The 15,369-nt window shown below is 35.0% G+C and overlaps 2 protein-coding genes across 3 annotated transcripts in view; one reads left to right on the top strand and one right to left on the bottom strand.

The window, feature by feature from the left end:
- Nucleotides 1-15,369, bottom strand: part of LOC147839992 (uncharacterized) — a 782,854-nt gene that overhangs the window by 723,299 nt on the left and 44,186 nt on the right. The window lies entirely within an intron of this gene.
- Nucleotides 632-15,369, top strand: part of bahd1 (bromo adjacent homology domain containing 1) — a 70,151-nt gene continuing 55,413 nt past the window's right edge. Inside the window, exons 1-2 of one of the 2 annotated variants that reach the window (XM_087290715.1) lie at nt 632-754; nt 1,857-1,907. The gene's annotated coding sequence lies outside the window, so the exon portion shown is untranslated. The remainder of the gene's footprint in view (nt 755-1,856; nt 1,908-15,369) is intronic. The other variant, XM_087290712.1, reaches the window with a different exon arrangement.

Raw genomic sequence — 15,369 nt, 5'->3', positions numbered from 1 at the left:
CTATATAAGAACTAGGCTAAGGCATAATATCATTGTTATAGTTTACTTGCAATGTATTCCAATTAGTGTGATGGAAACTTACTTCATCATCCTCTAAAAGACTATAAATTAATTTTAATTTGTCTCAGAAAATTGAAATCATTTCTGAGAAAAATCCTATAATTCTTTTTTCTTATTTTGTATAAAGTGTATCTGATGCTTTGCATAAATATTCGCATCTGATACATTCGCACATTCCATAAGATCAAGTGTCCACATTTTTGGAGCCACTAAATTAATAATTGATTTTCATGTTTCACGTGCTCATAGCCCTTTAAGAAACTCCATGTTGTCCCACCATGCAAATACGTCAACGCACTGGTGGTGTCTCAAAACCTAGTAAGCTTTCTACCTAGACAGCATTATTGACATATCATGCGCGTTCCTTATTCACACTTCGGGGCTTTACACATGCTTACAGCAAGTTTGACACACCATAGACGTGTCCTTAGTCATTTCTGTAGACCATGATGCCTGAAAACGCTGTCTAGTCAGTTAGAGGACTATGATTTGGGACACAATCGTGACCAGCGGATGGTGGTGTTACGTAAACTCCATGGTAAAAGTGTTTGTGTCAGTTCTGCATGAGTCTGCTGTATTCCAGGTGTTCTCCTCCTCAGGATGACAGCACAATGAGCTCCCCTTCACGTTTTCAACACATCGAACCGGACCAATAAACTCGTACACACCATTTAAGTCCAGGACACCAGTAAAGGTAAGATCATCTGCACGTTTGAAAAATGAAAGTTTTTAGACGTAAGTAGCTGTTTTTTAGCGTGTTGTCTTCCTATGGTAAGTTTCTTTTAAGCTCGCCATACTGTGAAGTAATCAAGATGAATTTTTTGATTAGAAATTGGGTTAGTTTCGTTTCATAATGACATGCTTGTCATCGTCTACATCACATTCCGTCGCGACGCGTTTAAACTAGAACGCCTCGTCATAATCAACCAATTTGTTCGAATGCTGGGGGTCATAAATGGATCGTTCTGGTGTGTCGCGTCGCGCACTGTGTGTGTGTAGGTGATGATGAGTTGTTTGTCTAATCTTTTGTTTGTTAGTAACGCAATCACGGGTTGTACTCTTTGCGCTGGTTGTTCCCTGTAGAAAACACTGGAAGTCAAAGTTGAAACTGAAATGTTTTCCTTACTTCACCTTGTCTGACTTTTAATCGAGTGTTAAGGCCTCGGTATCAAAGTAAGTTTGGAAAACTGTTCTTTCAGTGATATATGAAGTCAAGGACCGCTTGATCATGTGCAGTTTCTCTAGACTTGTTTTGTATGGTTTGAGAATAAAAAAAATTTTTCTTATATAAAATGTGGATAAAATGGCTTTCAAAAAAATAAATAAAAATCATAGATTTAATTTAGAGATCTTGTTTTGTTCAGAAAATTGATAAAAGAGTGTATTATTTATATTGAAAATCAGAGTTATTTCACAACAGATTAATGTAACTCTTATGAACCTGAAACTTTGGTATTGTGTTGTCTAAAAACAATGCTGAACTTGAATAGTTTGGATTATACCAGTTTTAAACAGTAAAATGACAGAAAAATTCCTTTAACCAATTTCAACTATTATTACACAAATGATAATTGGTTCCAAATTATGTCAGTATTTAAAGTTACAAATACGGCTGAAAGACTGTGCAATATGCTTTAAATACAAAACAAATGTAAACAAAATGTAAATAAAACTAAATATTTAGTATTGTCACGTTCAGTTAAATGACTCCTAAAAAATTTCAAAATGTCAAGATTTGACAAAAAGAAAGTCAAGTGAGAATGCTTTACATTTCTATTGTTTGCTTTTTTTGATAGATGCTTACATGTTACCAGCAAAAAGTTGATGTTAGACGTGAGAGAGTTCAGGTTGGGTGATTTTTATTTATTTATTTATTTTTTTAAGAAAATGTCTTTTTTAATGTGTTGATTTGATATTGATTAGTGAAAGCTGTTATAAAAACATCTTCGATATTTCATATTGTAACAAAAAGCTTAACGTTTGTACAGTTTTAGAAATAATACAGTGTTATATTACGACATTTTATGTGTCATCCTAATATCCTCTTGTTATCTTTGACAAATGTTAGTTGAGTTTTTCTTTTTTACATCAACACTCTCTGATGGGTCAAAGGCGAAACCTGTATTAGTGTCTGTATCAAAATAAATTTACAGAAGGAATTATATATACATGAAAAGCATATTAAATACAAGTAAAGTCTACTTTTCTTTAAAGTAATATGCCAAAATATATGTGAAATATTATCTCATCATAATTCAGTTTAATGGATATACTTGTATTTGTACTTTATGTAAAAGTAAATAACATGCTAATTCTGACATTTACTGATTAAATGTATATAAATGAATAAGTGCAATGTAAAACGGGATTCATTTACTTAAAAAAAAATCAGTTGTCTGTTTGCCTTAAAGCAGATGTGCCCAAACCTGGAGAGCCAGTGTCCTGCAGAGATTAGTTCCAACCCCAATTAGACACACCTGAACCAGCTAATCAAGCTCTTTCCAGGTATACTAGAAACGTCCAGGCAGTTCTGTTAAAGGAATTGGGGGCTGAATTATGCAGGACACCAGCCCTCCAGGATTGAGTTTGGGCTCCTCTGCCTTAAAAGGCTTTTATTTTACCACTTTTACAATATGTGAGATGGTGTTTCCAGAATGAGTCTGTAAAGTTAAAGCTCAAAATACCCATCAGATCATTTATTACCGCTGTCAGAATATGCCCATTTAAACTCTGAGGAGAGTGTAGCTGTTTTTGTGACCTGTACCTTAAATGCAAATGAGCTAGTTTTCCCCGCTCACCGTTAGCAGGAATTGGACGTTTTTTTAAATTTCAGTACTGATTGGAACAGAAATTATGTATTGTGACAACATTAATAAATTGCACAGTGACAGACACGGGTAAAGCAGATTCAGGATTCGTTTCATGCATTATGGATTTAGTTTATGAGTCAAATATAACAAGTGAGTTTATTTGATATATTTATGGTGGAGTTTATTCAAGCAAACGATGCATTGTTTTCTCAACGATGAGTCACACGTGCCATTACATAGTTTGCGGCACACACACACACGTTTAACTTTACACTGTTTTTGCATGTCTACTTGAAGCATCCTCGTATACGTGGCTCTGGTAATCTGGTTATGAATTACAGCTAATTTACAGCAAATAACAAACATGCACTGTATTAAAAATAGTTTAAACTTATAAAACTCTTTCTTGAGGTGCAGTTAATCACAGAGAGTTTGAACAGATCTTTTAATTAGGGCTGGGCGATGTTTCATATTATTCGATATTGATAATTATTGAATATTTTTTAACTGCACATTTGGGAATATTAGGATTTTTTTTATTTATTTAACCACTTCATTTTAATTTACTAACAATACTAAGGCAAATAGTTTTAATAGTCAAAAACAGAAATATTTAAACAAAATATGTCATCGCTTTATAGTAAAATAAAGACGTTTTAAAGAGACTCTTAAACTTGATGGATAAAATGTTACTAAGTGTGTGCAATGGTAAAGGTAGATCAACATCTGTAAGGTGTCAATAATAATGATACAGTAAACCTCAAACTCTCAAAACAAAACAAATTATGATAATCAAATCTGAGCTTTCAAGTAAAGGAACCAGCCATCATAATTTAAATACCTACTGCAACATTACAAATTGTGAAGTTGAATGACTTAATTCAATGATAAAAACTCTTTCAGATGGGGAGCGTGTAGCTGGGATGCACACGAAACCAAAAAGCCACTATGGCAACATCCGTCCTTTTTAGGTACTATCTCAGTGCTCTGTGTTTGCCTCAGGTAATTAGTCTACCGTTATTACTGAAATGTGTATATCTTCCATACAAAGTGTGAGGCAGATCGGTTTTGCGGTGTGCTTGCCGCATTTGGAGAAGTTCAGATGTTTTTCATCTAGGTGTACCTGGAAAATCTGCATGTCACCATATGGAAATGCGCACCTTCATTGGAAATGACAAACTTGCATTCTAAGCTTACTGGCATTCTTTCCAAGCCACACACTTCATATCGAAACTTCATACAGAACTTTTTTTATCGTATATTGACAATAGTGTTCGGTCAATAAATATTGATACTGATTTTACTTTGCAAATCATGTTGTATAGACGTGCATGTTGACTTTTTAGTTTAAAAAAGTGAATTTCCCATTGTAACTTGGAACTTAATTAAAGGAATTAAATAATTACAACTTAAATGCAGCAGGTTTACCACATTCATTAAGAAAAGTTGTCTTTGCATTGTGAAAATGCTTTTTACAGATTAATTACACAAAATTTTATTGACTGGTTGAAAACTTTTTGCTGAAAAATGGATAAAAAAAGCTAAAAAAACAAAAACAAAAAACAATTAGTATTTTGGGGTGCAGTTATCCCTAAAGCATTTTAATATGTCATCAAATGATTTGTGTCCACAATATGTCCTACCAGATTATTTGGAATATAAATTGTTACACTGGCTGACATTTTTGTAGATGTGTTTTGTAAATTATGGTAAAAAAAGTATAATATACATTGATTTATCTATTAAATTTCGCTCATTAATGAGTGAATAGACAGAATACATTCTAATGGACAAACAAATTTGTATTACACTTGTTTTGATACTTGAACACCCTGTTTTCATCGTTTGATCTATTGTTTAAATGGCATTCATATCAATATACGGGTTTAGTCCAAACAGCAGTCTATGGGGTATATGCAGAAGTATCCAGAAAGACGTTTAATTCTTCAGTATCCTATTTGATATAAGACATGAATGAGATCTCAGAATGTACTAGAGGCACTGCATTAAATTACATTTTTCCGCACCATATCTTTAAAATATGAACATTTATTTTTACTCCAGTATTTTCAATGGTGTTTCTGCGCTCGTCTGCTGATTCTGACGGACACATCCATGTAAACAGCTTTTCACCCCGTTTTACGCTTGAACAACTGAATGAATGCTGAAGTCTATTTAACTGATTATATTTTAATAACATTACAACATTAATGCTGTAAAAGAAACCTAATGAAATTAAAAAATAGTCACACTAAGCTTTCACCGTGACCGGAAGTTTATCCCTATGGGAAGGAACACTTGCTGTGCATATACCCTCTCAGATGAACAGCAGCTTTATTTCCCTCCCTCGACATCAGAATATTGTATATATAAACACACGAAATGCTTGACAAACAAGATGATATGGAAATAGTACTTCAGGTCCTATTACTGAAACTGATTATTAGGCAGTTTTGGTTTGTTGTGTTTTTCTCTCTATGCTCATTGTTATCCAGAAGCTCCTTTATGTTTGAGGAGCAATATATGCTCTTATGTCCTATTTTATGATCCAATTATAGGATTTTTGAATGATGTTGTTTAGTCTGATGTTCAATATGCTTAAATCCACATTCGTTCGGCCTGTCTTATTTAATTCCCTGAGATTTCTGTAAAAATAATGACTAGACATTTATATTGAATTGTCCTGTTTTTACTTCTCGTTGCTTTTGTTCCTTCGTGAAAATAAATGTGATCTGTAAGTTGAAAATATGCTCTTACAAGGCAAACATTTCCGTCTAATGGTCCAAAACAGTCAGCTCAGGTGAAATGTTTTGACTAAACTGACAAAGTAAAATATAACCTACGCTCTAAATGCTACTATCAAGAGAGGATATAAATAGCGTGCCGGACTGCTGAATATAAAGTGACTGTAATTATGGCATTACGTAGATGGAAAGCCTGAAGCCAAAGTAAAAAAAACAAGGAGTTTGGATTGAAAAAAAGGATTTTACTACCTGTTTGGAGGCTCAGAGTCCCTCAAATAAAGTGTTCCTAAAGAGCAATACCTTCCTTGTAAATATTAGGAGTGCATTGGTATATCGGAAGAAATGTGTCGCCTAAAATAGAGCTTCACAATATTGGAAAAATCTGACATTGCGATATTTTATATTTCTGGGATATGCTATATCTATAAAATTTCACCAAATGATTGAAGAGTACTATTTGGAAAGAATTTACAGTCATACTTCATATAAAGGTTAATTCTCTCTATTAGCAAACCATTAAATATGACTTTTGCTTCAATAAACTCCTCATTTTCTCCTTGTTATTAGATGTCAAGGTATTTTAGGTATTGTGTTAGTTTTGTGGAATAGGATCATGCAGAATATGTAGTTTATAAGTATTCATAAGCAGCCAATATCTCAATACCATGCATGCTAAAAAGCAAGTAGTTAACAATGAGAATTGGTCCCTAAAGTGTTATCAAATGTATGAATTTTGATTGATTGGGATAATTCTGCAGGGGAGTGAATCATGCATAAAATGTAATAAACAAACTATAAGCATTGGTAAATGCAATAAAGAAATAAGGTTTATGGTTTTATGTAAATGTCAAAATACTTCAAAGTCAGGTGAACATTGCATACACTACCTGACAAAAGCCTTTTAAAATTTGGAGGATTATTTAACATTTTGCTTAATCCCACTACTAAAACATTTAAAGAAACTGAGAATTTTCAAGTGGCCATTAACTCTGTCAATAGACTGATGTAGAGCTGGATGTAGATAAATACAAATCTATTTCGTGATGATTGAATATCAAACAATTTTCAGATACAAAAATAGTTTTCTTTTGCACTCATCCTATTTTTCAAATGCGCTTAATAAAGATCAGTCTCTCACTAAATCAATTCCGCTCATGTTTAACATGAATTATCACCTCTTGGGAAAAAGAAATCCATCAAACTTGTATGCATGATTAGGATTTTTCACTGAGCAGATCATCAGTGATATCCCATTACAGACGGCAGCTTATGTGCAGCAAATTGACTTTTAGATTAATGGTCCATAACCCCTTTTACCAAATTTGTACAACATGGAGTGTGCAGGGCCGCCTCGTCTCCACTCGCTGCACATCAAATCTACAAATTTGACATGGAGAATTGGATTTAAAAAGACGAAGTTGTCATGATTACACAACGGCCTCTCAGTATTGATGTGCATTATGAGTGGAGATACAGGCTAGTTTGTCTTACGAGCATCGATTCTTTTGCTGATATAAACAAGATACAAAATAATAGCCTGTATTGATTTAATAAAGAATTTTTTTGCTGCTGATCTGCCAGAGCTAATATAGATGTCTTCCCCATTGAACTTGCGGACAAAACAACTTGCAGAATTTTAGCCAAACTTCCTTCAAAAATGCCCTATATTAATGGTTTATTCGATTAGTATTGTTTTGGATGTTTAATTGCTCATATGCTCTTCTTCTATTTTTATAATTTTTTTGAGGTCATCTATGAAATGTGCGTACACTTTTCACCAATAAATCATGATTCATCCAAATCTTCTTACTAAAATATATTGTAAATGTATACAAAACAGCTCAGGAACAATTTGTACAACAAAAGCAATCATGTATGCCTGGGGGCCATATAAACATGTATAAAGAAACCTACATATAATTACATACGTTACATATATGTATAGGCAAGGCAAGGCAAGTTTATTTATATAGCACATTTCATACACAGTGGAAATTCAAAGTGCTTTACATAAACAAGAATAAAGGAAACAAGTAAAAAAATAAATAAAAACAAATAATAAAACTGATTAAAAAACATAAAAACAGGTAAAATGTGATATATACTGTACATTAGAGGTGTGGACCTACACTGATCTTATGGTTTAGTTTTGAATATTATGCCATCGATTTGGTTCAATTTGACATTAAGGTGCATTGACGATGCTTCATTCATTCCATTTCTTTTCGGCTTGGTCTCTATAGTAATCCGGCGTCACCACAGTGGAATGAATTGCCAACTTATCCATCACGTTTTTACACAGCGAATGCCCTTCCAGCCGCAACCCATCTCTGGGAAACATCCACACACACTCATTCACACTCACACTCATACACTACGAACAATTTAGCCTACCTAATTCACCTGTACTGCATGTCTTTGAACTGTGGGGAAAACCGGAGCACCCGGAGGAAACCCACGTTAATGCAGGGAGAACATGCAAACTCCACACACAAAAGCCAACTGACCCAGACGAGGCTCGAACCAGTGACCTTCTTGCTGTGAGGCGACAACACTACCTACTGCACCACTGCGATTGACGATGCTTTCCATGCAGAACTTCACAGCACAAACATATTTCTATTAAATTGTATAGTTTCTATATACATTTGATATTTATTTGTAATACAATCTTGTCCTTTAATACAAGCAGACAGATATACCTTTAATTTTAACCTAATTTTTGGAATGTATCAAACAAGAAAAAGCAACTACATGCACACAACAACTTGAGCATTAAGAGCAAATAAACAAATCTAAATTATATATCCCTTTTGCTTTTTGAGCATTTAGAGCGGCAGGAATGGAGTTTGCAGCTTTCAGTTTCTCCTCAGCAGTGAAGTAGGGGATCCTGGGTTCTGCTGTAACTTCAGCGTCAGTGAAAGACTGTCCAGCAAGCACACATGCAGTGAATTGTGCACATGATCTACATTTTTTTTAAGTAGTTGGTGCATTTAATTACTCTCGTTCACCTCTCTTGCCATATAAATAAGATAAATGACGTCAGTCTGTAATAACTGTTTAGGATCTATGAACCGATACCGAATTGTCCACGTCTGCATCGTTGTGCACTAAATAAACAATTAATTTTGACACCCCTAAATACATATATTTGTGACTAAATCTTTAGAGAGCATACAGATATATCCTGAGAGTAATAAACCCCGATCACAACGAATGCTTTTTTTTGTGGTGGTGGTAAGCACCTTTTAATAATGATTTTCTCGTATTGTCTCGTATTTGCCAGTTCTGCCTTACATTTTGACGCTCTGTGTGTCTGCAGTTAGAAAAAGTAAACTGTGCAGAAAAATCCCTTGGGCTTCACCATATCTATTTACAATAGTAATGTCTATGTCTATTGGAAGGAATGCGTTAATAGAGCTGCCATTTTAGTACAGGGGAGCGCTCCTCCAAAGATGCATATAGACATATACATAAATATACATATATCTATGATCTATGAGTTTTCCGGGTGGTCAGTGTGCTAATATTTTTTTGAATTACGAAAATTATAATTTTACATCACTTTTTTCTACACCGATGGATGAGTGACCGCACGTGCATTTGCCATCAAATAGTGTGTATTTGTGTGCATGTAAATGTATTATGTCCCTCCCTGTTAAATTTGATCTAATCCATGTCCGGAAACAAACCCCCCTCTCCTGCTTTCACTTCTCATTCTAATGGAGGGAGCGATTTGTTTGTGAATGAATCTCCGTTATGAATGACTCATTCACTTAGCCGACAATAATACACGTTTCTGGCACTGCAGCGTCTTGTTGTCATATTTCATTTACATTGTTTGCTTATTTTATTCAACAAAACTAGCATAAGCCTAGAACTTAGTGCGAGTTCATGCTACTTTGCCTTATGGAAAATGCAGTAAGTGCCTGTATTATCATCAATAACGTTACTTGTTTTGCACAAAAGTTCATAACATACAAAAACGTAAAAAAACGAAATCTTACCTATCAAATGTTCTGCCAATTTCTTTGTTTGCTCGTTACTACACCTATACACATCGCTAAAAAGTCCAGCATCTTCACATTGGCTTTAGTCTTGACTAAGTGCGGTTGAATGACATTTGTCCTGGGAGAACTGTACAAATATGGCGGCGCTATTGATGCATGCTCAGGGTCCATATGTGATATCTAGTGTATATATCTATAGAACTGAAAGCGTGTTCCACATCTAACAATAAATCCTTCATTACCATTACAGTTCTTTTTCTTTTGTTTCGGTGCCAGTCTCTAATTAAATCATAATTTTATTTGGGGAAGTGGTGCTTCGTGGAAACTTCTTACGTATATGGGGCTGGATTGAGTGTGTATTATGGAAATTACTGACCTACTGACACCGGGTGCTCAAACTTACTGACCTACCTACTTACTGGTGCTCAAACTAACTGACCTACTGACACCGGGTGCTCAAACTTACTGACCTACCTACTTACTGGTGCTCAAACTTACTGACCTACTGACACCGGGTGCTCAAACTTACTGACCTACCTACTTACTGGTGCTCAAACTAACTGACCTACTGACACCGGGTGCTCAAACTTACTGACCTACCTACTTACTGGTGCTCAAACTTACTGACCTACTGACACCGGGTGCTCAAACTTACTGACCTACCTACTTACTGGTGCTCAAACTAACTGACCTACTGACACCGGGTGCTCAAACTTACTGACCTACCTACTTACTGGTGCTCAAACTTACTGACCTACTGACACCGGGTGCTCAAACTTACTGACCTACCTACTTACTGGTGCTCAAACTAACTGACCTACTGACACCGGGTGCTCAAACTTACTGACCTACCTACTTACTGGTGCTCAAACTTACTGACCTACTGACACCGGGTGCTCAAACTTACTGACCTACCTACTTACTGGTGCTCAAACTAACTGACCTACTGACACCGGGTGCTCAAACTTACTGACCTACCTACTTACTGGTGCTCAAACTTACTGACCTACTGACACCGGGTGCTCAAACTTACTGACCTACCTACTTACTGGTGCTCAAACTAACTGACCTACTGACACCGGGTGCTCAAACTTACTGACCTACCTACTTACTGGTGCTCAAACTTACTGACCTACTGACACCGGGTGCTCAAACTTACTGACCTACCTACTTACTGGTGCTCAAACTAACTGACCTACTGACACCGGGTGCTCAAACTTACTGACCTACCTACTTACTGGTGCTCAAACTTACTGACCTACTGACACCGGGTGCTCAAACTTACTGACCTACCTACTTACTGGTGCTCAAACTAACTGACCTACTGACACCGGGTGCTCAAACTTACTGACCTACCTACTTACTGGTGCTCAAACTTACTGACCTACTGACACCGGGTGCTCAAACTTACTGACCTACCTACTTACTGGTGCTCAAACTAACTGACCTACTGACACCGGGTGCTCAAACTTACTGACCTACCTACTTACTGGTGCTCAAACTTACTGACCTACTGACACCGGGTGCTCAAACTTACTGACCTACCTACTTACTGGTGCTCAAACTTACTGACCTACTGACACTGGGTGAGGGCAAACTTGTGTGCGCACCGCACGTGTTGTGAATTAGGTTGAAAGTTTTCATGAGAAGTTCAACTGTACATATAAATAGGGCTGTGCGGTAAGGGCAAATTGAAACCTTGTAAAAGGAATACAATTAAATCTTTATCAAAGACCTTTTACCTGTCTCTAAAACAGACATGAGGCAAAAAAAAAAAACACCTAGTAAAGGTGTAACAAATTGTCTCTAGAACAGACCTATGGCAAAACAAATAAATAGAGTACTGGGTGTGTATGTGTGTGTGTGTATTTCATTAAAAGAGCACTCTTCCACCAGTCCTTACTTACTGCTCGCACCAAATACCTCAGTTTGTCATGGGGGCATGAATGAAATGTTCCTGCATGAAATTGAAACTGCAGTCTAAAAATTAAAAATAAAACACCTGAAATTACATGAAACTCTGGAGGAAACATGGATAGTTTGGTGTTGCAATGACGTTAATACTATAATATGTAAGATGAGATCATGAAAGAAACATTCAAAAAGCAACTCATGTAAACACCTTGATTACATTATTGTCTTGTTCAGATTAAGGCAAATCATTAGATTACTGATAACCATGTAAACATAGTCAAACCCCAACCCTAGAAAAAAGAAGTTCAGTATTTTGATGACAGCCTTTCCACAGGTTAGTAGTTAAATTCATGCTAACCAAAAAATTATCAGAGGAAATAAATTAATGTAATTCAAAAATATAAAATATGAATTGATATTTACTTTAAACTTTAATTATGTTGTTTTATTAAAATTATTTTTTAAAAGATTTTGTCAAGTAAAAGATTTTTCTAAAGTCATCCATCCACTATAATTTTGTGGCTCAAAAGTATTAGTTCAGGCACCCTTTTTGGCACTGGTATAATTTTAAAAGTATCGATTTAGCACCGGTAGCGAAATGACACCAAACGATACCCAACCCTACTTTTGTACGTGTCCACAGATTTTTATTTTTTTGCCATGCATAGACCACCTCTTTGTGACGCTGCTGTGAAATATTCCATTCACATATTGCGTATTTTGTGCGCACAAGTTAATTATTTTCAATTAAGGTGTCCGGGTTGCGTCAATATTGGTATTCCATGCGCAACCAGTTGAAAACATCATCTCTACTTTCAGAATTCTGCAAGCACACCGCGAGTCACGTAACAACAACTGAGCAATCAGCTTCACACTGCATTTACTCCATGAATAAAACTTGTATCGGAACTACAGCAATGTTTTGTTAGTTTTTCATCGCTGAGACAACTGTTGATGGTTGCCGAGCAATGACAAAAAAGCGTGAGCCCAAGACGCAGTGAATGCTAAAGGAAGCTACGCACCTTGTGCTTTCAACACGTTTTTGGATGATTAGGCTGTGCATCAGCCTTCCTCTATCCAATGTAATCCCACACCATAGATGTTGACTTTTTTGGGCAAGAAGTCCTCCTTTGATCCCTATTTATGCAGGCTATTTGTCATTAAGCTCAGTCTCCTGTTCTCACGCTCTGTTTAGGCCAGCTGCGTTATGATTTGTTTAAATAGCATTGTGGGAAAATCGTGCTGTAGGGCAATTTAAAAATCGTGCATGTTCAAATCACGATTTCAGTTAAACACACAACTTTACATATCAATACAAAAATATACACAATTATTAATGAATGAGACTCATTTTTCCTGCACTTGCTTCTCCATGTAATGTTAAAGAACAGTGATCAGCATTAAAAAATAAAATGCTATATGTTCCAAGATTTCTGGTTATATACGATTCTGCTGGAAAAGTAGGATTTAAAAAAATTAAAGCATAATTTCTTTTGTGACTGTGCATTTCTGTGACAATTATGGTATCTTAAAATAAATAAAAGAAATCAAAACTAAACATTTTAATTTTGTTGGCTCACATTGATAGTTTTGTGGTGAACAATTCATCTCTGCATGTCATTAAGAAAAAAAAAGTAGTTTACCCTGCTAATCTTTAATTGAAATCTGAAAATGCACTTCCTGTTTTTTTTGTTTCAGTTAAATACTCAGATTACGTCTGTTTGAGGCAAAGGGTGTGGCTAACATACTAAACCACGCCGGTTTTGATAACAAACAGAAATGCCTACTTTACTACATCCATTCAGCTTGGAGTAGAAAAAACAAGCCACGCCCACTGTTTTCTCATTTAATATTCTGTTTCTCTAGTAACTGCATCACAATACAAAAAACATAACGGTCACAGCTTCCGGTTCAAGGGGACTTAAAGTAAATGTTAAAATACATTTGAATAATTATGATGTTGTCAAGTCTAAATTCACTGAAAGTCTGTTTCAGCTGCTGCTGTTTTCTTACAATAATCGTTTATAACAAGAATATGTATATGTTTTTAAATCAGTCATAATTATTAAATCCACTTAAAACACTGTTAATCTACCATGAGCTCAAAAAATATATATAAATAAATAACTATCACGGGTATTTTTAAAAAATTTTCAAATTGTACACTTTAGGTACTAAAATCATTACCCATAAGACTATTAGTTTTAGATGTTTGTGCTTTGAGAAGGTACTGCACTAGCTCTTGTAATAATTCTATAAATGTTATTTAGTCATGCGCACATGTACTTTTGAATGTCGACAGCTATTATGTGGGGGGTTGGTGCATTGCAAGAAATACAGACACTTTTCAAATCTCAAAATACTTTTTTAGTATTGATTTTAATTAATTAATTTAGTCAGTTATGCCTTATGCCACATGATTAAGAAACATTTATGCTGCCACTTATAGAAATCCACCCTCATGCAAAATAAAATAAATTGCTAATTATTAATAGTATTTTATATGAGAATAGAAAAGTGTAAACCTGTATAAATCAAGGTTAGAATTGTTTTGTATTTTTTATCCGTTTTAGTTTTTATTTCATTTTGACTTTTTGTTTTCAAATTTAGTTACTTTTAATGAGTTTTTAGAGTGAGATTAACTAGTTTTTATTAGTTTTTATATTTTGAAATTGCTTAGTTTTAGTTTAGTTGTTTCTAGTTTTAGTTTTTATTTGTTGTTTTTGTGTAAATTAGGATATTTGTTAGGTGCAAGATTCAATATCATCAGAATAAATATTGTATAATAAGAACTCAGCCAAACATAGGCCACTCTTTTTTTTTTTTTTGACACAAGAACACTACAATCTACCCATTCTCAAATTCAAATACAACAGCCCACAAGATAGCAGCCTTAAGTACAATATGTGGCTGCCTCTGAGGTTAGATACACAGTATTGATGACAATCCTCCCATGAGGACTCACCATATCAACATGATTCACTTATTTAAATTTCATTATGCATTTCTGTTATAAAATAAACTTGCATTTTGCCAGATCGTCTCATTTAAGCCCTCGGTTTACCCCCGCTGCAGTTGTTCAATTGTAGATCAGTCACAGCAGGCTGTCATGTACTGTTTGTATCACGTATGCGCAGGATTATCGGTTCACCGCTTCTCAAATCTGATCTCAGTGTACTGTCCTAATAACTGAATAACTCAACCAATATATACTTAGTCAGAGGGGGATATTGGACATGTAAAAAGTAAGTTGTTTGTGGAAAAGTGCTTAAGCAATGCGAATCATTTGAAATGGTTCAGGTAGATTAGGTGAATTAGTTCAACAGGTTCACTTTGAAGATTCGGTTACAAAGAATGATTTGTTCTCGATCACTAATACAGAAAAAAAAACCATTATTGGATACAACATTTTTAATTAATACTTTTAAGTGTCTTTTGGAATTTAATGTTACCGTGCTGCTGTCATGTCTAGTCGTTGTTTTTTTTTGTCGCGGGAGCAACAGCAAGGAGTGACTGGTGGAGGACTGACTTAATCTGGCCAATGGCAGCAGGATTAAAGACTCTGAGGAGCCGTACGGGTCAAACACATGGCAGCTCGAAGTAAATAGATTTATTTCTAAAAAGCTTACCCTAGTCTTATGTATTAAATGCATTTAAAAAGATGAAGATGAAGGTAATTTTTGCTATAATTTTAGTTAGTTTTGTATATACACAATGCAGTTTAAGTTGGTTCTATTTTTTTTTAACTCAATTTTTATTTCAGTTAACGAAAATGTTGTTTCAATTAGTTTGTTTTCGTTAACTATAATAACTTTGGTACAGATGTACAAA

This window comes from Danio rerio, chromosome 17, assembly GCF_052040795.2.
Source record: "Danio rerio strain M-AB ecotype USA chromosome 17, GRCz13ab, whole genome shotgun sequence".
NCBI lineage: Eukaryota > Metazoa > Chordata > Actinopteri > Cypriniformes > Danionidae > Danio > Danio rerio.
The sequence above is the reverse complement of the archived record's forward strand: the minus strand, read 5'-3'. Positions and strand labels throughout refer to the sequence as shown.